Consider the following 25,268-nt stretch of genomic DNA (forward strand, 5'->3'; position numbering starts at 1 on the left):
ATACACTTATACAGGCAGATATGCTTATTTATGAACCAGTCAACCTGCTTATTCCACGCGAGCCTTCAGTCATAAGACCTCTCCTCCTTAACTCGTCCGCCACCTCTGAGGTGATGCACCCTGCTAGTGGCCGATTGGCCACAGATTTTGCAGGGGGCGGTATTGCACAAGCATTTCACGATAAATGCTTGTGCATTGATAAATGCCGACAGCATATGCTGTTGTCATTTATCGATGTGCGGCGGACATGATCCACTACAGTGGATCATGTCCGCCCACACAATGATAAATTGCCCCATATAGTCAAGTGGGTACAAAAAGTAATTTTAAACAGAATATTATCTATCTATCTATCTATCTATCTATCATATACCTTTATATATATAATATATTCTTGGTAGTAAGCAGTAGTAACGTATAAACATGTATTGATTATATTTATTTTGATAATTGTGATATCACCCTTTTACTCATATTTGCTTAGTATATAATCTTTTTTTTCTCCTATTCAATCTGACATAGATTACTTTTCTGATAGATCATAAGAAAATGTTATAAGTAAAAATCTAAGCCCTAGAATAAATGTTATAAGACTTCCCCCTCACGTTCTGGTTCAGTATTCCTATGTCCACACAACTTCAAACAGGCTGATTTTGACACAGTCCTCATGCCCATCATAGGCTGAAGTGGTCCAGCTATACCATGCTACACCAAACTATGGGGGGGGGGGGGCAGGTTTTGATACCGGTAGTTGACAAGTTTATACCATATTTAGAAGCCAGCAAGAATATTTAGGAGCCAGAAACTAGCCAATGGTGGTTGTATACAGGCAAAATGTAAAATAATAAAAATGCTTGAAACCTGAAGTAAAATTTGTGTTTTTGTGACTTCCGGCTTCTGGGATATGTCTGGTTCTGATTTATGTTTTGCTGTTTGTAATAGGTTTTATAAGAAAACTGAGGTTATCATTATACGCCCATGACTCTGTTACAGCAACGACTAAATTAAACATACTTATTCCAGTGAAAAGTCTTGAACGAGACAATATAAACAGGATCCTCTTGTCATTGTAATGAAGAGAAGACACTTGTTTACAAAATGTCCTTAAATGGCTTTAATGTAAAAAAAAATCATGCTAACAAAAACGTGTGGATGAGAACTCAACAATAATGATTAGGTTCATCAAACAAATAAAACGTAAAAAACAGAAACCGCAGAGCTTCAACATTTGTTCACTTTTTAAGAAATAAATTAGGCATGCAAAGGTGTGCCTAGTATTTAGCAGTTGTGATGCTATCCAGGCAAAAAAATACTTCCTTATGTTCTCCCTGTGCTAATGCTTTGTTATGGGAAACAGTTATTGTGTAGCTTAGTTTTTTGATCACGACTTAGAGATTTCATGGATAAATTAAGAGCAATGCATTAGGATGTATGTTTGTCCTGTTTGCTCTTTAATCTTTTTAGATACTCAGGATATTATGACTGTGATTTTCCTGTCTCTTTAAAGTACCCTTTTTATATTGCATTTCCATAGCAAAAATAATAATGGACTCCAAAACATTATTTTAGATATTAATCACGCACATATGACTTCCAAATACAAAATGAAATTTGAGTAAATCCATTGATCAAAGAATCTTTTGTGTGCATTTAATGCAACATATAGAATGCCCTAAATTCATTATAATCACAGTTTACTGAAATAATCGATCCAAAAATACTTTGTGAAATTTCAGCACCTTGTCTGGTAACAATATATTTCCATTTTTATTGTTTTACACAAGAGAAGTGTTCAACTGGGGATGGAAGGTGCTAAATAACCCACCCTATGGAATGTTACCTACACAAGGTGCAGTGATTGTCAAAGAAGAGAACTTTACTGCATTATATCAGTCTGACCCCATCCATAACAACAGTCCAGCTACTCGGATATGTACAGCTAACCCCAGACATACATTTTGCCCTATATGGGCCTCATCAGTGGAGGTGCAGCTTTATCCCTTTAGGCACAGTGAGCAAGGGGTCCCCAACTATCATGGGACAGTCACGATTTTAGGGGTCTGTCTTGCTGTCCCAGGATGATTGACGTCTGTCCCACATTGCCCTATGCATTTTTAAAAAAAATTCTATTGGGCCCATACATGGTCATCACATGACCACATACTACCAATACACAGTCAGTGGTTTTGGTGCATGTGACTGCATGTGCCGTGTTGGCTCAGGCATGAGAAGGCAGCAACAATGCTGCAGTGTTGTCTCAGGGACTAACTTGGAAGTTCTGACTAGTCACCTCAGGAGCCTCACTGTATCTACTTACTAGTGGAGTGTGGCAGTGTGCTGTGAGTCCCTGAGGACGGCAGTCAGGACTACTCTAGCCATGGGTAAGATCTGAGAGAAGTTCAGACTCAGAGTCGGATCATTAGCATCGCTAGAGATTTATCTCCCCTTTAATCCCAGGCTGTTTATACACAAATTATTGCTTTACAGTTGTACGATGGGTTTTGCCACATACTCCTAGGCCTATCCCTGCAGTGTGTGCAGTGACTGCACCTAGTCTCCATTATTATTTCACATAAAGCAGGCATTGCTTCTAATCCTGCATGTTAAAGAGAGGCAGTCTTACTACCCAGGCAGGATCGTGAGGAGACAAGAGGCAGGCTGATATCAAACCGTTGGTACAACTAAAAGTAGAAAAAGTCAGATCACTGTGTGTAGCGTGGGGGAGGCAGCGGCAAAGAGGGTGGGGTGCGGTTGAGGGAAGGGCGGCGGGGCAATGTGTCAGCTGTCTGCTCAGCTGAATAGTTTATTTTTTTGCAGAGTGATCTGTAGGGATCTCTGAACCATTCGGCAGCACTATTGCTCAGTGGGGGGGGGGGGGGGGGGGTGTCCCTCTTTTGGATTTTGACATTTTGGGAGGTATGAGTAAAAGTGCAGCAGTTAAACATGTTAAAAATATTTTTTGCCTGGAAAAAAAAGTTATGTAAAGGATGTTATCATGTTGTCATGTTCATTAGGCATCAAGATGTGAAGTCCAGATGAGCCTATTCCAGTCAATTGCTACTGCCCTTGTTATTTTGCGCTCAGCTTTACTCAAACAATAGATATTAAAAATTGTTGAAATTCAATTTTTTTAAGTGAAATGTTTAACTGAAGCATTTTAAAGCATCTGATACGTAAATAACGCACCCTATACTTTTCAATGGGAATCAGTAATAACACACACATTTCCCTTATATTACAAGTTGTTGGCCCTCATATGCAATCCACAATTTCACTTTTGCATTTAGTGCTTTGTAAAACCATATATTAATGGTTATCACTTTCTAATGTGCAGTCAAAGACACAGAAGATATAAAGTAAAGACCCTAACCAAATACAGAGCATTATCTGACATTACGTTTAGTACAGACCTTTATAGAAATCTATTTATTTAGTGAAAAAACATGCCTGGGCTCTCTGACATTATTATTGTAGCTTGTGTTATACTACTGCATCCATATATAAAATGGATATGAAACCCAAAACATTTTCTTTTGTGATTTAGACAAAGCATATAATTTAAAAAAAAGTTTCCAATTTACTTCAAATTTGCTTAGCTCCCATGGTTTTCTTTGTCGAAGAGATACCTAGGTAAGTGTTTGTTATTGTTTAATATTGCATGCTCTATCTGAATCAAGAAAAAAGAATTTGAGGTTTCATGTCCCTTTAACCATTGACTTGCAATCAGGGCACATTTTGACACCCCTCCCCCAAATAATTTATATACCCCCCGTTACTGCTTCCTAATAATATGTTCTAGTGATGTGTGACACAGATATAGATAACTTTTTTATCTATAATGTTAGAGATTTATTATCACATTTACTGTTAATCTGATTTATTATAACTATTATAGCAATAATGGTTCATTTCTGCATGACATAACGTGGTGGCTTTGCACAACATAGTAAATCAGTGGTGGCAAAATGAATCAAACAGTGGTGACAATATATAAAGCACATGAGCCTGGAGGCAGGACGACCTCTTTTCTTTTGCACCGTTATACCCAACAGATAATAGCATGTCTAACAGAAAAATGTATCAAGTTGCAGCCAGACAATTTCTGAGAGAACCCTTCCACCTGCAATTGCCACTTGCCAAAATGTAAGACAACAAGAGCTCTGTTGTTTAATCCTGCCCCTGCTCTAGGGCAACCAATTGTGTAAGAGCAGGGCCTGTCAATCACCCTGAACAAGCAAGTTTGAGGTGATTTATGTCTTCCAGCTAGGAAAAGAAGTAGAGACTTTGGGGGGTAGTTATCAAGCCGTCAACCTCAAATACGCTGGAATTCCGCAGCGTATTTGTGGCGAGGCTGATTCACCTTAGTTATCAAAGGCTCGAGACCGGCAAAAGTAGAATTTTGTGACGTAAACTTCGATCCGCCGGACTCAGTCCGACACAGATCGATTCTTACGTCACTCCAGATGTTCCGCACACAAGTGCGGCACAATCTGACTACATTTGCTAGTTATCAAATGACTAGCAGGTACGCTCGGCACTTTTACGGCCCAGCGTACCTGGTTTTCAAACCGCCACCCCTGGAGGCGGCGGATCCCATAGCAATCAATGGGAGTCTGACCATAGCGAAAGTACAAGTTCGCTGCTGACAGACATCCCATTGATTTCTATGGGAAATGTCTACACCTAACACCCTAACATGTACCCCGAGTCTAAACACCACTAATCTGTCCCCCCTACACCGCCGCAACTAAATAAAGTTATTACCCCCTAAACCGCCGCTCCCGGAGCCCACTGCAAGCTACTCTATACATATTAACCCCTAAACCGCTGCTCCCAGAGCCCACCGCAACTATAATAAATGTATTAACCCCTAAACCGCCGCTCCCTGAACCTGCCGCAACCTATATTAAATGTATTAACCCCTATCCTGCCCCCCCCTACACCGTCGCCACCAATAATAAATTTATTAACCCCAAATCTGCCCCCCCTACACCGTCGCCACCAATAATAAATTTATTAACCCCTAATCTGCCCCCCCTACACTGTCGCCACCTATAATAAATTTATTAACCCCTAATCTGCCCCCCCTACACCGTCGCCACCTATAATACATTTATTAACCCCTATCCTGCCCCCCACTACGCCGCCGCCACTGTAATAAAATTATTAACCCCTAAACCTAAGTCTAACACTAACCCTAACGCCCCCCTAACTTAAATATTAATTAAATAAATCTAAATAATATTTTTATTATTAACTAAATTAATCCTATTTAAAACTAAATACTTACCTTTAAAATAAACCCTAATATAGCTGCAATATAAATAATAATTATATTCTAGCTATTTTAGGATTTATTTTTATTTTACAGGCAACTTTCAATTTATTTTAACTAGGTACAATAGCTATTAAATAGTTATTAACTATTTAATAACTACCTAGCTAAAAGAAATACAAAATTACCTGTAAAATAAATCCTAACCTAAGTTACAATTAAACCTAATACTACACTATCATTAAATTAATTAAATAAACTACCTACAAATAACTACAATTAAATACAATTAGATAAACTAAAGTACAAAAAATAAAAAAAAGCTAAGTTACAAAAAATAAAAAAAGTTACAAACATTTTAAAAATATTACAACAATTTTAAGCTACTTACACCTAATCTAAGCCCCCTAATAAAATAACAAACCCCCCCAAAATAAAAAAAAATGTCCTACCCTATTCTAAATTAAATAAAGTTCAAAGCTCTTTTACCTTACCAGCCCTTAAAAGGGCCATTTGTGGGGGCATGCCCCAAAAAGTTCAGCTCTTTTGCCTGAGTCATCTTCACTCAGCCGAGCAGCGATGGAACCGAAGTGGACATCCGGAGCGGAAGAAGTTAATCCTCCAAGCGGCGCTGAAGAAATCTTCCATCCAATGAAGTCATCATCCAGGCGGCACTGAAGAAGTCTTCGATCCGGGCGATGTCATCTTCCAATAGGCGCTGAAGAGGTCTTCTATCCGGGCGATGTCATCTTCCAAGCCGGGTCTTGAATCTTCCTCCCGCCGACGCGGAACCTCCTTCTTCACCGACGGACTACGACGAATGAAGGCTCCTTTAAGGGACGTCATCCAAGATGGCGTCCCCTCAATTCCGATTGGCTGATAGGATTCTATCAGCCAATCGGAATTAAGGTAGGAAAAATCTGATTGGCTGATGGAATTCTATTGGCTGATCGGAAGGAGGAAGATTCAAGACCCGGCTTCTTCCGCTCCGGATGTCCAATTCGGTTCCATCGCTGCTCGGCTGAGTGAAGACGACTCAAGGTAGGATGATCTTCAGGGGATTAGTGTTAGGTTTTTGTAAAGGGGGTTTGGGTTAGATTAGGGGTATGTGGGTGGTGGGTTTTAATGTTGGGGGGGTTGTATTTTTCTTTTACAGGCAAAAGAGCTGAACTTTTTGGGGCATGCCCCCACAAATGGCCCTTTTAAGGGCTGGTAAGGTAAAAGAGCTTTGAACTTTATTTAATTTAGAATAGGGTAGGACATTTTTTTATTTTGGGGGGGTTTGTTATTTTATTAGGGGGCTTAGATTAGGTGTAAGTAGCTTAAAATTGTTGTAATATTTTTAAAATGTTTGTAACTTTTTTTTATTTTTTGTAACTTAGCTTTTTTTATTTTTTGTACTTTAGTTAGTTTATGTAATTTATTTAATTGTAGTTATTTGTAGGTAGTTTATTTAATTAATTTAATGATAGTGTAGTATTAGGTTTAATTGTAACTTAGGTTAGGATTTATTTTACAGGTAATTTTGTATTTCTTTTAGCTAGGTAGTTATTAAATAGTTAATAACTATTTAATAACTATTCTAACTAGCTAAAATAAATACAAAGTTACCTGTAAAATAAATATAAATCCTAAGATTGCTGCAATATAATTATTATTTATATTGTAGCTATATTAGGGTTTATTTTACAGGTAAGTATTTAGTTTTAAATAGGAATAATTTATTAAAGTATAGTGTAGTGTTAGGTGTAATTATAACTTAGGTTAGGATTTATTTTACAGGTAAATTTCAGTTTATTTTAGCTAGGTAAGCTATTAAATAGTTAATAACTATTTAATAGCTATTGTACCTAGTTAAAATAAATTGAAAGTTGCCTGTAAAATAAAAATAAATCCTAAAATAGCTAGAATATAATTATTATTTATATTGTAGCTATATTAGGGTTTATTTTAAAGGTATTTAGTTTTAAATAGGATTAACTTAGTTAATAATAGAAATATTATTTAGATTTATTTAATTAATATTTAAGTTAGGGGGGCGTTAGGATTAGGGTTAGACTTAGGTTTAGGGGTTAATAATTTTATTACAGTGGCGGCGGTGTAGTGGGGGGCAGGATAGGGGTTAATAAATTTATTATAGGTGACGACGGTGTAGGGGGGGCAGGATAGGGGTTAATACATTTAATATAGGTTGCGGCGGGTTCAGGGAGCGGCGGTTTAGGGGTTAAACTATTTATTTAGTTGCGGCGAGGTGCGGGTTCAGCAGGATAGGGGTTAATAATTTTATTATAGAGGGCGACGGTATAGGGGGGCAGGATAGGGGTTACTAGGTATACTGTAGGTGGCAGCGGTGTCCGTGAGCGGCGGTTTAGGGGTTAATACATTTATCAGAGTTGCGGCAGGGTCTAGGAGCGGCGGTTTAGGGGTTAGTAACTTTATTTAGTTGCGGGGGGCTCTGGGGGCGCCGTTATAGGGATAGAACAGTGTAGTTTAGTGTGAGTGCTTAGTGACAGGCTAGCAATAAAGCTGGGAAAAAGCCAAAGAGCAGCGAGATCGGATGAGTGATAACTCTCACAGTCCGCTGCTCATCGCCCCGCGGCTTTTTGACAGCTTTATTTGATAACTTAGGCGTATTTTTTCAGGTCCGCGGCGGCAAAGGTAGGCGAGCTTTGGCGGGCGTATTGGGCCGGCGAAGGCAGAAAAGTAGACGGCTTGATAACTACCCCCCACAGTCTTAAACTTGTGGTTCTAGATTTACTCTTGTAAGTTTGAACTGCAAGTTCTCAGAAGCTGTGAATGCATTTTGATACATTTTCCCAGTATACATTTCCAAGCCCTACAATAAAAAAATAAATATACACATTCATTTTTTTTTTTTGTCATGCATCAAATTTGTGTGCCTCCCCTTCAGGGGCGCCCTTATGAGGTCACCTAATCTGCCTATATTGTATGTAGCACCGGACCCGCTTGCAATTACAGAGCAAAATGAAATCAGTATGGAATGTGCTTCAGCAAGCTTACCACTTCATAACGATAGCATTCTTGTGCTCCTCTTGTAATCTGGACCCAAGTGTCTTGCCTCTTTCTGTCATGAAGCAAATTTGATAATAGAAATAGATTGAAAAAGTTATTAAAACTGTATGCTTTGTCTAACAAACAAAAGAAACAAAAATACTGTCTCCATGTCCGTATTATTATTAGCAATGAGCCAACAGATCTACAATACTTTACAGTGGGTAATAAAGATGAAAGAGAAACAATTACAGGTTCCTGTTCCCTAAGTGGTAGTTGGAAACAAAAGGTGGGAAAGTAGAAACTTAGTTCAGGGAAGTAATAATAGGTTTAAGACAAATCCAGAAAATGTTTTCTTCCATATGATTTTCTTTTTTAGCTACATTTTCTATTAAGAGGGAAAAAAATGTTCGTTCTTGAATTATGTTTTTGTAATACAGTTCTTTTCTCACCAGTATTGCAACATGTTTGAGTTCATCTGGTGTTCATCGCTTGTAATTGTACGTAGGGGAGGTACATTTTTTAGCTATGAACTGTCCCTGCTGGACTATCCAGACCTTTTTTTTTATTATTTTTTTTTACTATATATCATCATTCGTGTCATGAAGGTAATAGTTTTGACTGAAATATTGCACCAATAATAAATACTAAATGCTCCGAGAATATTTTCACATGGGAATCCATCAGAAAATCTGTTCCAAGTTTTACAAGGAATACCAGATACTGATTCTTTATCATATTTGCTCATGGATGTTAGTCACATAATGCGAGCATTCCTATGTGTATAATGTGTGTGTCACTTACCAGAATTCATCTCTAGGTAATTGTGTACTTGACCTTTAGGCCTGGTTAAAAGACTTCTTGTAGATATAATGTATTTAGTTCTGTTTTAGCATTATACATGTAGAGCTGTCAATAACTTTAGCTGACTTGCTTGGAAAAAAATTAGGATTTAGAAAAACAAGTGCAGTCTTTGATTTGGAGTAAAGGTCAAGAATAAACAACAAACTTCTGGTTCAAATACGTAAATAAGATGTGGGAAAGGTACCCACCTCCATAAATGTATAAGGTAATGGTTCGGGCTTACAGAGGAACACAATCAAAACAAAAATATTGGACACTTAAATGTCCAGTATTTTAAAATTTCACTGGCATCTAAATGTAAAGGGCTTTCTATTCATCTATATATTACAAATACGGCTCAAAAAGAAGTAACACCGTGCATTTTCTGTTGTGGGCTAGATTAGAGAGAAGCGCAAAATATTGCTTTTGCAAGTGCAATATTTGCACTCCAATCAGTAATACCAGCGCAAGCAAATGTGTGCTGGTATTACTAGTTAGATTCAATGCGAATGCGACCTCACATTCACATTGTAGGGAAGCATTGCTCTCATGCGAGCGCGCTTCCATAGGCCTAGATTTAGAGTTCGGCGGTAGCCGTCAAAACCAGCGTTAGAGGCTCCTAACGCTGGTTTTGGGCGCCCGCTGGTATTTGGAGTCAGTGATTAAAGGGTCTAACGCTCACTTTTCAGCCGCGACTTTTCCATACCGCAGATCCCCCTACGCCATTTGCGTAGCCTATCTTTTCAATGGGATCTTTCTAACGCTGGTATTTAGAGTCGTTTCTGCAGTGAGCGTTAGAGCTCTAACGACAAGATTCCAGCCGCCTGAAAATAGCAGGAGTTAAGAGCTTTCTGGCTAACGCCGGTTTATAAAGCTCTTAACTACTGTACCCTAAAGTACACTAACACCCATAAACTACCTATGTACCCCTAAACCGAGCTCCCCCCACACCGCCGCCACTCGATTAAAATTTTTAACCCCTAATCTGCCGACCGCCACCTACGTTATACTTATGTACCCCTAATCTGCTGCCCCTAACCCCGCAGACCCCTGTATTACATTTAGTAACCCCTAACCTGCCCCCCACAACGTCGCCGCCAGCTACTTACAATAATTAACCCCTAATCTTCCGACCGCAAATCGCCGCCACCTACGTTATCCCTATGTACCCCTAATCTGCTGCCCCTAACACCGCCGACCCCTATATTATATTTATTAACCCCTAATCTGCCCCCCTCAACGTCGCCGACACCTGCCTACACTTATTAACCCCTAATCTGCCGAGCGGACCTGAGCGCTACTATAATAAAGTTATTAACCCCTAATCCGCCTCACTAACCCTATCATAAATAGTATTAACCCCTAATCTGCCCTCCCTAACATCGCCGACACCTACCTTCAATTATTAACCCCTAATCTTCCGATCGGAGCTCACCGCTATTCTAATAAATGGATTAACCCCTAAAGCTAAGTCTAACCCTAACACTAACACCCCCCTAAGTTAAATATAATTTTTATCTAACGAAATTAATTAACTCTTATTAAATAAATTATTCCTATTTAAAGCTAAATACTTACCTGTAAAATAAATCCTAATATAGCTACAATATAAATTATAATTATATTATAGCTATTTTAGGATTAATATTTATTTTACAGGCAACTTTGTAATTATTTTAACCAGGTACAATAGCTATTAAATAGTTAAGAACTATTTAATAGTTACCTAGTTAAAATAATAACAAATTTACCTGTAAAATAAATCCTAACCTAAGTTATAATTAAACCTAACACTACCCTATCAATAAAATAATTAAATAAACTACCTACAATTACCTACAATTAACCTAACACTACACTATCAATACATTAATTAAACACAATTGCTACAAATAAATACAATTAAATAAACTAGCTAAAGTACAAAAAATAAAAAAGAACTAAGTTACAGAAAATAAAAAAATATTTACAAACATAATAAAAATATTACAACAATTTTAAACTAATTACACCTACTCTAAGCCCCCTAATAAAATAACAAAGCCCCCCAAAATAAAAAATTCCCTACCCTATTCTAAATTAAAAAGGTTACAAGCTCTTTTACCTTACCAGCCCTGAACAGGGCCCTTTGCGGGGCATGCCCCAAGAATTTCAGCTCTTTTGCCTGTAAAAGAATAAATACAATACCCCCCCCCCAACATTACAACCCACCACCCACATACCCCTAATCTAACCCAAACCCCCCTTAAATAAACCTAACACTAAGCCCCTGAAGATCTTCCTACCTTGTCTTCACCATCCAGGTATCACCGATCCGTCCTGGCTCCAAGATCTTCATCCAACCCAAGCGGGGGTTGGCGATCCATAATCCGGCCCAGAAGAGGCTCCAAAGTCTTCCTCCTATCCGGCAAGAAGAGGACATCCGGACCGGCAAACATCTTCTCCAAGCGGCATCTTCGATCTTCTTCCATCCGGTGCGGAGCGGGTCCATCTTGAAGCAGGCGACGCGGATCCATCCTCTTCTTCCGATGTCTCCCGACTAATGACGGTTCCTTTAAGGGACGTCATCCAAGATGGCGTCCCTCGAATTCCGATTGGCTGATAGGATTCTATCAGCCAATCGGAATTAAGGTAGGAATTTTCTGATTGGCTGATGGAATCAGCCAATCAGAATCAAGTTCAATCCGATTGGCTGATCCCATCAGCCAATCAGATTGAGCTCGCATTCTATTGGCTGTTCCGATCAGCCAATAGAATGCGAGCTCAATCTGATTGGCTGATGGGATCGGCCAATCGGATTGAACTTGATTCTGATTGGCTGATTCCATCAGCCAATCAGAAAATTCCTACCTTAATTCCGATTGGCTGATAGAATCCTATCAGCCAATCGGAATTCGAGGGACGCCATCTTGGATGACGTCCCTTAAAGGAACCGTCATTAGTCGGGAGACATCGGAAGAAGAGGATGGATCCGCGTCGCCTGCTTCAAGATGGACCCGCTCCGCACCGGATGGAAGAAGATCGAAGATGCCGCTTGGAGAAGATGTTTGCCGGTCCGGATGTCCTCTTCTTGCCGGATAGGAGGAAGACTTTGGAGCCTCTTCTGGACCGGATTATGGATCGCCAACCCCCGCTTGGGTTGGATGAAGATCTTGGAGCCAGGACGGATCGGTGATACCTGGATGGTGAAGACAAGGTAGGAAGATCTTCAGGGGCTTAGTGTTAGGTTTATTTAAGGGGGGTTTGGGTTAGATTAGGGGTATGTGGGTGGTGGGTTGTAATGTTGGGGGGGGGGTATTGTATTTATTCTTTTACAGGCAAAAGAGCTGAAATTCTTGGGGCATGCCCCGCAAAGGGCCCTGTTCAGGGCTGGTAAGGTAAAAGAGCTTGTAACCTTTTTAATTTAGAATAGGGTAGGGAATTTTTTATTTTGGGGGGCTTTGTTATTTTATTAGGGGGCTTAGAGTAGGTGTAATTAGTTTAAAATTGTTGTAATATTTTTCTTATGTTTGTAAATATTTTTTTATTTTCTGTAACTTAGTTCTTTTTTATTTTTTGTACTTTAGCTAGTTTATTTAATTGTATTTATTTGTAGCAATTGTGTTTAATTTATTTATTGATAGTGTAGTGTTAGGTTAATTGTAGGTAATTGTAGGTAGTTTATTTAATTATTTTATTGATAGGGTAGTGTTAGGTTTAATTATAACTTAGGTTAGGATTTATTTTACAGGTAAATTTGTTATTATTTTAACTAGGTAACTATTAAATAGTTCTTAACTATTTAATAGCTATTGTACCTGGTTAAAATAATTACAAAGTTGCCTGTAAAATAAATATTAATCCTAAAATAGCTATAATATAATTATAATTTATATTGTAGCTATATTAGGATTTATTTTACAGGTAAGTATTTAGCTTTAAATAGGAATAATTTATTTAATAAGAGTTAATTAATTTCGTTAGATGTAAATTATATTTAATTTAGGGGGGTGTTAGTGTTAGGGTTAGACTTAGCTTTAGGGGTTAATACATTTATTAGAATAGCGGTGAGCTCCGATCGGAAGTTTAGGGGTTAATAATTTAAGGTAGGTGTCGGCGATGTTAGGGAGGGCAGATTAGGGGTTAATACTATTTATGATAGGGTTAGTGAGGCGGATTAGGGGTTAATAACTTTATTATAGTAGCGCTCAGGTCCGCTCGGCAGATTAGGGGTTAATAAGTGTAGGTAGGTGTCGGCGACGTTGTGGGGGGCAGATTAGGGGTTAATAAATATAACATAGGGGTCGGCGATGTTAGGGCAGCAGATTAGGGGTACATAGGGATAACGTAGGTGGCGGCGTTTTACGGAGCGGCAGATTAGGGGTTAAAAAAAATATGCAGGGGTCAGCGATAGCGGGGGCGGCAGATTAGGGGTTAATAAGTGTAAGATTAGGGGTGTTTAGACTCGGGGTACATGTTAGGGTGTTAGGTGCAGACGTAGGAAGTGTTTCCCCATAGGAATCAATGGGGCTGCGTTAGGAGCTGAACGCTGCTTTTTTGCAGGTGTTAGGTTTTTTTTCAGCTCAAACAGCCCCATTGTTTCCTATGGGGGAATCGTGCACGAGCACGTTTTTGAGGCCGGCCGCGTCCGTAAGCAACTCTGGTATCGAGAGTTGCTTTTGCGGTAAAAATGCTCTACGCTCCTTTTTTGGAGCCTAACGCAGCATTTGTTTTAACTCTCGATACCAGAGTTAAATTTATGGTGCGGCCAGAAAAAAGCCCGCGGAGCGTTAACAGCCCTTTTACCGCCGAACTCCAAATCTAGGCCCTAGGTTCCAATAGGAGCCTCGTTCTCATACCGTGAGACACGGCTGAGAACCTAGCACAGCGAAGGAAGTAAGTCACACAGCAATCGGCAACAAATGTTAAATATATATATATATATATATTATATATATATATATATATTATCTGTTTCTATGTGTATATAAACATATTAACACATAAACATATATGTATGTAAGCATTAATATACAGTATATTTATAGAGAACACACAGTTCCCCATAGACTGCAATGTAAATACACTTTCCAGTGATGTTTTCTTTCTAACACCCCATATCCCCTAACTTTAACCACTAAAAATTAAAGATGCTACACTTTTTTATTTTAATAAGGACCCTCACACTGTATTTTGGGGGCAATTGGGGGGCATTTGGAAAATTACCAGAGATCTGAATATCTGCATTACTGGCAACCAAAAAGACAAAATTACTGCTAAGTCCTCAAAAATATATGTGGGGGGTTCAAGGGTAGGGCCTAAGGTTGAGCTTTGTGGGGACATTGTTTGATCCCAACTACCACCGAGGTCCAGCATAGTTGCCAACATTTGGAAAAAAAACTCAGGGACACTTTCCAGCTATCAATTACCTGCATGAAAACTTTTACCACACCCCCTGCCCTAAAGATCTGCCCACTTTGCCAAACCCACATAATTAGCATAAGTTAGCCCCGCCCATTTATTATAGTGCAATATATATATATATATATATATATATAAAAATATGAAACTAAAAGGTATAGAACAAATGAGGGAATATGCACTACAGCCAGTAAGAGACCTCCGCCAGGTTTCTATATTTTTAGTGCTACTTAGTAGATCACTATTATAGTTGTTGCTGATCAAAAGATTAAAGGGCCAGTCTACACCAGAATTTTTATTGTTTTAAAAGATAGATAATCTCTTTATTACCCATTCCCCAGTTTTGCATAACCAACACAGTTATATTAATATACTTTTAACCTCTGTGATTATCTTGTATCTAAGCCTCTGCAAACTGCCCCTTTACATCAGTTCTTTTGAAAGACTTGCAGTTTAGCCAATCAGTGCCTGCTCCCAGATAACTTCACGTGCAAGAGCACATTGTTATCTATATGACATACATGAACTAACACCCTCTAGTGGTGAAAAACTGTTAAAATGCATTCTGAAAAGAGGTGGCCTTCAAGGTCTAAGAAATTAGCATATGAACCTCCTAGGTTAAGCTTTTAACTAAGAATGCCAAGAGAACAAAGCAAAATTGGTTATAAAAGTAAATTGGAAAAATTTTAAAATTACATGCTCTATCTGAATCATGAAAGGTTTTTTTGGCCTAGACTCTCCCTTTAACAGAAAGTAGTTTAGATTTTGACCATTATCTTTACACCTGATTTGTTCTTTTACAAAAGGAATTTAGTAATTTAAGTTCTAAGATTTCAATAGATCAGTATATATCTTATTTTACTTTAAAATCCCAACGGTGCCTTGCACAGATAAAAGAAAATATCTACTGTTGCTTATTTAAGCTTAAACATTAACCCATAACAACCTAAAAGTAAAAATACAGTGCAAACTTAGTTTAAACTGGACATGCTTTAAGTAGAGGGTAGACAGCGCTGCAGAAAGATTCACACCATATCACATTTACAGTTGCTCATAAGTTTACATACCCTGGCAGAATTTATGATTTCTTGGCCATTTTTCAGAGAATATGAATGATAACACAAAATCTTTTCTTTCACTCATGGTTAGTGTTTGGCTGAAGCCATTTATTATCAATCAATTGTCTTTACTCTTTTTAAATCATAATGACAACAGAAACGATCCTGATCAAAGGTTAACATACCCCAGTTCTTAATATCGTGTTTTGCCCCCTTTAACATCAATGACAGCTTGAAGTCTTTTGTGGTATTTGTGGATGAGGCTCTTTATCTTCTCAGATGGTAAAGCTGCCCATTCTTCCTGGCAAAAAGCCTCCAGTTCCTGTAAATTCTTGGGCTGTCTAGCATGAACTGCACGTTTGAGATCTCCCCAGACTGGCTCAATGATATTGAGGTCAGGAGACTGAGATGGCCACTCCAGAACCTTCACTTTATTCTGCTGTAGCCAATGATAGGTCGACTTGGCCTTGTGTTTAGGATCATTGTCATGATGTTGGAATGTCCAAGTACGTCCCATGCGCAGCTTCCGGGCTGATGAATGCAAATTTTCCTCAAGTATTTTTTGATAACATACTGCATTCATCTTGCCATCAATTCTGACCACATTTGCGGTGTCTTTGTAGCTCATACATCCCCAAAACATCAGCGATCCACCTCTGTGTTTCACAGTAGGAATGGTGTACCTTTCATCATAGGCATCGTTGACTCCTCTCCAAATGTAGCACTTATGGTTGTGGCCAAAAAGCTCAATTTTGGTCTCATGACTCCAAATGACTTTGTGCCAGAAGGTTTGAGGTTTGTCTCTGTGCTGTTTGGTGCATTGTAAGCGGGATACTTTGTGGCATTTGCGTAGTAATCGCTTTCTTCTGGCGACTCGACCATGCAGCCCATCTTTCTTCAAGTGCCCCCTTTTTGTGCATCTTGAAGCAGCCACACCACATGTTTTCAGAGAGTCCTGTATTTCACCTGAAGTCATTTGTGGGTTTTTCTTTGCATCCCAAACAATTTTCCTGGCAGTTGTGGCTGAAATTTTAGTTGGTCTACCTGGTTTGGTTTCAACAGAACCTCTCATTTTCCACTTCTTGATTAGAGTTTGAACACTGCTGATTGGCATTCTCAATTCCTTGGATATCTTTTTATATCCCTTTCCTGTTTTATACAGTTCAACTACCTTTTCCCGCAGATTCTTTGACAATTATTTTGCTTTCCCCATGACTCAGAATCCAGAAACATCAGTGTAGCACTGGATGAAAGATACAAGGGTCTGTAAAGAGTCGAGAAAGTCCTTGACCTTTTATACACACACACTGATTATAAGCAAACAGATCACAGGTGAGGATGGTTACCTTTAATAGCCATTCAAACCCCTTTGTGTCAACTTATGTGCATATTATCAGGCCAAAATCACCAGGGTATGTAAACTTTTGATCAGGGTCTTTTGGGTAGTTTCTGTTGTCATTATGATTTAAAAACACAGTTGATTGATAATAAATGGCTTCAGCCAAACACTAACCGCGAGTGAAAGAAATTTTTTGTGTGTTATCATTCACATTCTCTGAAAAATGGCCAAGAAATCATAAATTCTGTCAGGGTATGTAAACTTATGAGCACAACTGTATAATGACATTGAAATAAAGGATTTGGCTGATTAAACTGTGAACCTTGTGCAATTTAGATGAATAAAAGGAAACAGGAAGGAAAGATCATGAGACACGAATACAAAACTACTTGACTAACCTAAGCAGATCTGCATTCCCAGAGCTAACTACTGAAATGTCACACAGTTTGCAGCACTCAGCTGTGATCAAACAACAGTGACAAAGGGAGTGGGCAGTACACAATAGTGCAATACTGATAAACCCCCAAAGATCAGATAATCTCACTGTCCTCTAATCTAACTGAGTTCAACCATAACAGTTATTCACTCACCTCACTACAGCTGCTAAATATCTGTACCCTGCACAAACAGATTCTACCAGCAATTTCACATTAGGTTTCCAAGGGGATTGATTCATTCTCTATCAGGCTTACCACTAGGGTGACCACATATCCAAACTGCTATTCAGGGACGCTCCCCCCAAAAAATATGATTTTGATAAAAGATGTGCAGACAATGATGTTGATTGCACTAGACACAGATTCTAACCAGCAAGTACAAAAAACAGTTTGTGCCTTTGTAGATTAATTATGCTAGATATTAAAAAAGCTTTTACATCTAATAAGATTTTCTGAACATTCTAGCTAGTGCCAGTTAAATTCAATAAAATTCTATTAAACAAGCAACTGTAATATATACAATTTATCCCCATTCCCCAAGTGTACATACAGAATGGCTCACTGGAGCTATTTGTGCATATATAATTACTGAACACACATTACTTTTTTATGGACAAGTTACATGTTGTCACCTTTTTTATTGAACCATTAAAACATGGTTAATTTTTTTTTTTCAATTGGCTTCCGGTCACCATAACAATAACCAGACAGAACCGTACCTACACTATCTATCCCCTCTCACTAGCGACCATCTTCCTGCTCCTTTCCCATTGCCCGTCCTTACCTCTCTGCCTATCTGACTGACACACTCTGACTCCTCGTCCTCGGCTCCAGTTCAACTGTCCAGGGCAGGCGCTCCACCACCCACGTACACAATGCAGTACACACACACTAGTACTGTAGACACTAGGCACTCTAGGCAGGCACCAGAGGGGGAGGGGATATACGAAAAATAACATACATATCCCCTTCCCTCACTCATAACTGGCGGCGCCTCTCTGGAATTTGGCCCTGAGCCCGCCCCTGCCCTCTGGGTAGATGTCTTCTAGACTCTGAGTCTCACAATCTGCGCTGCGGGAAGCTGGCAACAAGGTGCTCTAGAGTCCTCAGACTTCAATCCTATTCCCTACTAGTCAATCCGTCTGACATCACTGCTGTCAGTGCTGGCTTTCAGTTTGCTTCATTTCATTCTGGGGCACTGAATGAAGGTACTCGGGACCCGGGGCAGACCTTTAAAATGCAAGACTGTCCCGGGCAATACAGGACACGTGGTCACCCTACTTACCACAAGATCATCTGTGTGATGCCTGTGTTAGAGCTGAATCAGAAGCAGGAAAGTTATCCCCACGGCAAACACCAACAAGCAGGCTGCAGCTACCATTCAGTTCCTGCTATGCTTCTTTACATTATTGACATTGACACTTGCTGGCGAACTCAGAACTATAGCGAAACCGTTTTTAAAAAAAATAACATGAGGAAGAGTGCAGGGACAGTCCGGGACATTTAAATGACAGGGACAGGGTCCCAGATTCCGGGACTGTCCTGGAAAAAACAGGACTGTTGGCAACTATGATGTCCAGTCATTTATAGGTCATCCAGTATTTTTATGGAGCACATCTGGCAATGCTACATAGGGCCCAATGATCAAAATGGAGAGTAATCACACAAAAAAAATTTTTTTTTAATAACTTATATTGTAAAGTAGTCTTCACATACAGAACCAGCCATAGTGAGAAAAACATCTCGCAAGGTAAAATTTAAGTTTCTAAATTTGTTTTGAGGGAACTTACCATGCTGAAAAGACTTCTTAGATCATCTCACCTGAGTGGAGAGCATAGTGTAAGTCAGCACAGACTCACAATTATATGTCACAAGGCTCAGACTTGATGTAGAACTTTTAAGCATCATAGACTCACAGCTGTATTTCATGAGGTTCAGACTAGCTATAGCTGTTTCAAAAGTGCATTTAAGTTTGTACTGTGCACCAGCATTTTAAACACAGTACTTGCTTATAGAGCCTAAAGTGTTTGTACCATCTGGTAATGACTGGTGCTCTGAGCAGCTGCCGTGTTTAAAATGCTTGTGCACTGAGGATATCTAGATATGCTTCACATGCACGTGCATAGAAAAATGCTAGTACTAAAACAGTGATAACTTTTACTAGAAGCATTTTTGCCAATACATGTATATTGCAAATATGTTTCTATTCAAATGTGTAATTTATCTACAGGTATGCTCACTTAAATTTTGACCGGAATGTCCCTTTAAATTTTATTTTGACTTCCATGTCTCTTTAATGACGCCTATTTAGTGAATCCTGCATTTTCCTTGTATAATAAGTAACTGAAGAAATAATGGGCTTGTGGACTGGATAAGAACAAAAGCAGAAAGAAGAAGGATTGCTAAAAGTAATTTTAAACATTATAAAAATGGAATAACTTTATAAACTCAGAAGTTCGTATACTAAATAAAAATTGCTTCTTTCAAAAAAAATTTAAAATGGTCAGTAAACACGTAATTACAAGACACATTATCTTGCTATAGAATAATGTATCAGCCAAGTCTAAACTTTTTTTTAAAAGCAAATTAGCATCTTGTTTTCTGCAGTTGTTTTTCAACAGTCAATAGAGGGCAAAGTAAATATTGAAAGTATAGTGCAAAGTGGAACTATTTGTATTAAAATCACAAATTGGTGACTATCCTTTTAAACAGAAGAGAGGTGTTAAAGTCATGAGCCATATCGGAACTGGGAACAATATTTAACCTTGGTGAGAAATGGATAAAATGACTGGTACATTTTTAGCACATGTAGTTTCAACTGATTTTAAACTTTTAAAATTTTCTAATGCTAAAGAGTCAATATGGGGTCTGTTTATCAAACTGGTAGCATGGTGTTTACCTTGTAATCTAATATGAGCTACCCCAAATTTGCTTCCACATTTATCAAAAAGGCTATTCCATAGAAATGAAATAATTCATGCATTGAGGTTGACTTTTGATGATCATTTGCATCAATTTGATGTTAGAACAGTTTCAAGTAATCCTCAGCTGTTGAGCCAATACATTTGTCTCTGGATTTCTCAATTTTTTTATGGAATCAAAATGATGATCTGAACATCATTTTTTTTTCTGTCCAGCTCTGAGGTTCTGCAGGTTTTAGGAATATACAAGAGACCTGAATCACTTTTAACAAATGGGAGAGAGCAAGGAGGTACACTCATTGCAATTAAATCCTAGCTCCATTGTCTAAGCAGACACCAAACATTATAAAATGATAGAAACAATGATGGATTCAAAGCTAAGATTTGCCTGACAATATAATGCAGTAAACTTACAGCAAAATCCAAAGGCCACTTCTCTATGCTTATCCTCCTTGATCTGTCTGCAGCCTTTGACACTGTTGACCATCCTCTTTTGCTCCAAACCCTCCAATCCTTCAGCATCTGCGACACAGCTCTCTTTTGGTTCTCTTCCTATCTATCTAACCGTACCTTTTAATGTAGTCTTCTCCGGAGCATCCTCTGCCCCGTTACCACTTTCTGTTGGGGTGCCTCAATGCTCTGTCCTCGGTCCCCTTCTGTTTTCAATCTATACGTCATCATTAGGTTCTTTAATAAATTCCCACGGGTTTCAATATCCCAAATCTACCTCTCTGCACCAGACCTACCTTCTTCCTTACTAACCCGTGTCACTAACTGGCTTTCTCATATCTCATCTTGGATATCCTCTCACTACCTTAAGCTAAATCTCTTCAAAACTGAACTCCTTATTTTTCCCCCTTTTTCCAAAATCTCCACCCCCCAATTTTCTATAACTGTTGATAATTCCATCATTACCCCTACCCTGCATGCCCGATGTCTTGGGGTCACACTTGACTCAGACCTTTCCTTCACTCCTCACATTCAGCCCTTGGCTAAAGCCTGCCGCTTCCACCTTAAAAACATCTCTAAAATTAGATATTTCCTTACACAAGACACAACTAAGATTTTAATCCATCCTCTCATCCTTTCCCGTCTCGACTACTGCAACTCTGTCCTCTCTAGTCTACCTAGCTGCCTCCTAGCTCCTTTACAATCCATAATGAATGCCTCTGCCAGGCTCATCTTCTTTACACATTGCTCTTCATCTGCTGCACCTCTCTGCCAATCCCTTCACTGGCTTCCTCTTGCCTACAGGATTAAACACAAAATCCTTACTCTGACATACAAAGCCCTCAACTGTACTGCTCCCCCCTACATTTCAGACCTTGTCCCCAGATACTCTCCCTCCCGTCCCCTTCACTCTGCTCAAAATCTCCTACTCTCCTCTTCTCTTGTTACTTCCTCACATTCCCGTTAACAGGACATCTCCAGACTGGCCCCCATCTTGTGGAACTCCATGCCTCGCTCCACTAGACTCTCCCCTAGTTTTAACAGCTTCAAGCGCTCCCTAAAGACTCTACTATTCAGGGATGCATACAACCAACACTAACTATTCCTAACTCCATTGCTTTCCCCTTAAACACCTTAGAATGTAAGCCTATGAGCCCAGCGGTTTGTAGATCGCCTTCATAAGAGCCGACTAGAACAGTGCAACTCTCGGCAGGGCCCTCTACCCATTTGATTCCTATAAAAGTTATCCTGTATACCAACTATGTTTATAGCACTGTGGAATCTGTTGGCGCTCTACAAATACCTGTTAATAATAATAATAAATAATAATAATAATAATAAGGCAGATTTTTAAAAGTATATTGGTTGTTTAAATATTGAAGAAACAAGCGTAAAGTGTTGTTTTTTTTATTATTATTATTCTTTATTTATAAAGCGCCAACAGATTCTGCAGTGCTGCCCTTGAGTACAAGGATAGAAGTACAACGAAGAAACAATACAATAAAAGACAAAATTTTACAGACAGATACAGGGTCCTATTCCCGTGGGAAAGTACAATCTAGATGGGTAGGAGGGTGGGAAACAGGAGGTGGGGACTGCAAAGGTGGGAATGATATTAGTGGGGAGATGAGGGCAACTGTTGGGTTAGTGAAGTTCATTTGTTAATGAGTCGGGTGATAAGCTTCCCTGAACAAAAAGATAAGAGTGAATTCAGGAGAGGGCAGTGTCACAGAGCCCAAGAGAGCTGTGATGGACCCCTGCCTTAACCCCCAACCTCCCTGATCCCCCCAAACACCTCTCTAACCCTCCCCACCTACCTATTTGCCACCATCTTGGGTACTGGCAGCTGTCTGCTGTCTGTAACTAGCGCTAATTTTGAAAAAAAGTGGTTTGGAAATAGCAAAGTGCTACTTGTACTTATTGCCCTATAACTTGCAAAAAAAGCAAACAACATGTAACCATTGGGTATTTCTAAACTCAGGACAAAATTTAGAAACTATTTAGCATGGGTGTTTTTTGGTGGTTGTAGATGTGTAACAAATTTTGGAGGTCAAAGTTAGAAAAAGTGTGTTTTTTTCCATTTTTTCCTCATATTTTATATATTTTTTATATTAAATTATAAGATATGATGAAAAAAATGGTATCTTTAGAAAGTCCATTTAATGGTGAGAAAAACGGTATATAATATGTGTGGGTACAGTAAATGAGTAAGAGGAAAATTACAGCTAAACACCAACACTGCAGAAATGTAAAAATAGCCATTGTCATTAAGGGTAAGAAAACTGAAAAAATGGTCCGGTCATTAAGGGGTTAATAAATCTTTACTAGAAATGATGGTTCAGGTGACACAAGGTCTGACAAATACATTTTCTTTCTGCAATCAAAGGGCTGTAACTAATGAATACATGGGCTGGACAATCACAGTGCCACAAGCTGGAATTTGTAATCACCCAAAAAACTCTTGTTAACATTCCCAATTTAAATAAATCAATCAGTAAGATCGAATTAGAACTCGATTGTGGATACTTATATATACATAAAGTATTTTAAGAGTCATAGATTTTCAAGTTATAACACTGTGCCTTTAACATGTTGTAAAAACAACACATATTTACTAGAATTCATTTATAAAAGAACAATTTGGATGAAATCACTTGCTTTAATGCTACAGTTCACAATAGGAGTTTGTATTCAAATAACGATTGACACTGAATAAAAACTGACAGATCTTACATTAATGAGACACTTTAATCAGAAATTTGCATCTATATGAATGAGTGTGATTTAAACATGCTGAATTTTTTGCATGAATAAAATGGGAAGTAAAAGTTGTTTGGTTAAATCTTAGATTGAAACTATCTGTTGTGTACACAGAGAACAATGTAAAATCTAAAGCGCCAGTACAGGCAAAAAATACCCAGGAAAAAGAGAGCATACGATTTTGATGTTTATATTAAAAAATAATTTATTCTTCAACAAATGTCACAATGAGAACCTAAAAATAAAAATATATGTAAAACACCACCCCACGGCACCCCACAGCTCAAACCAGATACTCCCATACCACTAAGCCAATCAGCACCCTAACCGGTATAGGCGCGAACTGAGCAAGAGACAGAAGTGTTTGTAGCTGGGGTTCACAGCGCGGCTTCAAGATCAGCTAAAGCAGTTACATTGCTCGTCTTATTCTGGAGGCATTTACTTCTACAAGGTGACATCGGACATAGAAGACAGCTCATTCCACTCTAAGAGCTGAACTTAAAAGGATCACTAAAACAGGTACCTGTAGTTTCGAGTGGATCCATTAGAGCACTAACACCCAAAAACACTGTGCTACACTAAAGGAATCACGGATACCAGTAAAGCATTCATATTCATCTGCACCTTTGTGGACATTTCATTGTCATGCTGACATAGCCATATTTAACGGAAGCTATTTTGGTATATGCACTTAGCGCACATACTCTTAGATTATCAGTAGATATTTTTATGATAGATATTGTGTTACAAATTGCTAGAAATTTTGATACATACAGTTCTAGTTGCTAACATTATTAGCCTACAATATATGTGTGATTTTCCTTGTGTAAATGCTTTTATAGAGTACTCACAGTTTTTAATAGAGATTGGCCAATCACATATTTTACTGTCTGAATTCTTGTATAAGGTGTAATTTTTACCTAGGAGATTATCATTCCATGTTTTACATATATTTTTATTTTTAGGTTCTCATTGTGACATTTGTTGAAGAATAAATTATTTTTTAATATAAACATCAAAATCGTATGCTCTCTTTTTCCTGGGTATTTTTTGCCTGTACTGGCACTTTAGATTTTACATTGTTCTCTGTGTGTCCTTTCCCCTGGGGATTTAGGAGAAATATCCCCTTAAATCCTAAAGCATATATACCCTAACCTTTGCGCAGTCTGTATAACCTTTTGTAGATTTAACTATCTGTTGTGTACCACATACTAATGTTCATTGGCTGATAGGCACATCCTACTAATGTTCGTTGGCTGATATGCACATCCTACTAATGTTCGTTGGCTGATAGGCACATCCTACTAATGTTCGTTGGCTGATAGGCACATCCTACTAATGTTCGTTGGCTGATAGGCACATCCTACTAATGTTCGTTGGCTGATAGGCACATCCTACTAATGTTCGTTGGCTGATAGGCACAGCCTACTAATGTTCGTTGGCTGATAGGCACAGCCTACTAATGTTCGTTGGCTGATAAGCACAGCCTACTAATGTTCGTTGGCTGATAGGCACATCCTACTAATGTTCATTGGCTGATAGGCAGATCCTACTAATGTTCATTGGCTGATTTGTACTTCCAGTTAATTCTGGTTTAGAGGTACTTCCTGTTAGTGTCTGCTAAACATTAATAGGAAGTATTTACAATTACCCTTTATATGAAGTACACAATTGATAGTGGTATATTAGTTTTAATATAAACTGCACTTATTTTTTTACAAAAAATGCTTCTCATTCATATTGATGACAGAAAAAAAACATCCAGAGTTTAGT

General features: G+C 38.6%; 1 protein-coding gene across 1 annotated transcript in view; it reads left to right on the forward strand.

The window, feature by feature from the left end:
* EDNRA (endothelin receptor type A) overlaps nt 1-25,268 on the forward strand; it is a 93,672-nt gene that overhangs the window by 24,935 nt on the left and 43,469 nt on the right. The window lies entirely within an intron of this gene.

The sequence above is a fragment of the Bombina bombina genome, chromosome 2 (assembly GCF_027579735.1).
Source record: "Bombina bombina isolate aBomBom1 chromosome 2, aBomBom1.pri, whole genome shotgun sequence".
Classification (NCBI taxonomy): domain Eukaryota; kingdom Metazoa; phylum Chordata; class Amphibia; order Anura; family Bombinatoridae; genus Bombina; species Bombina bombina.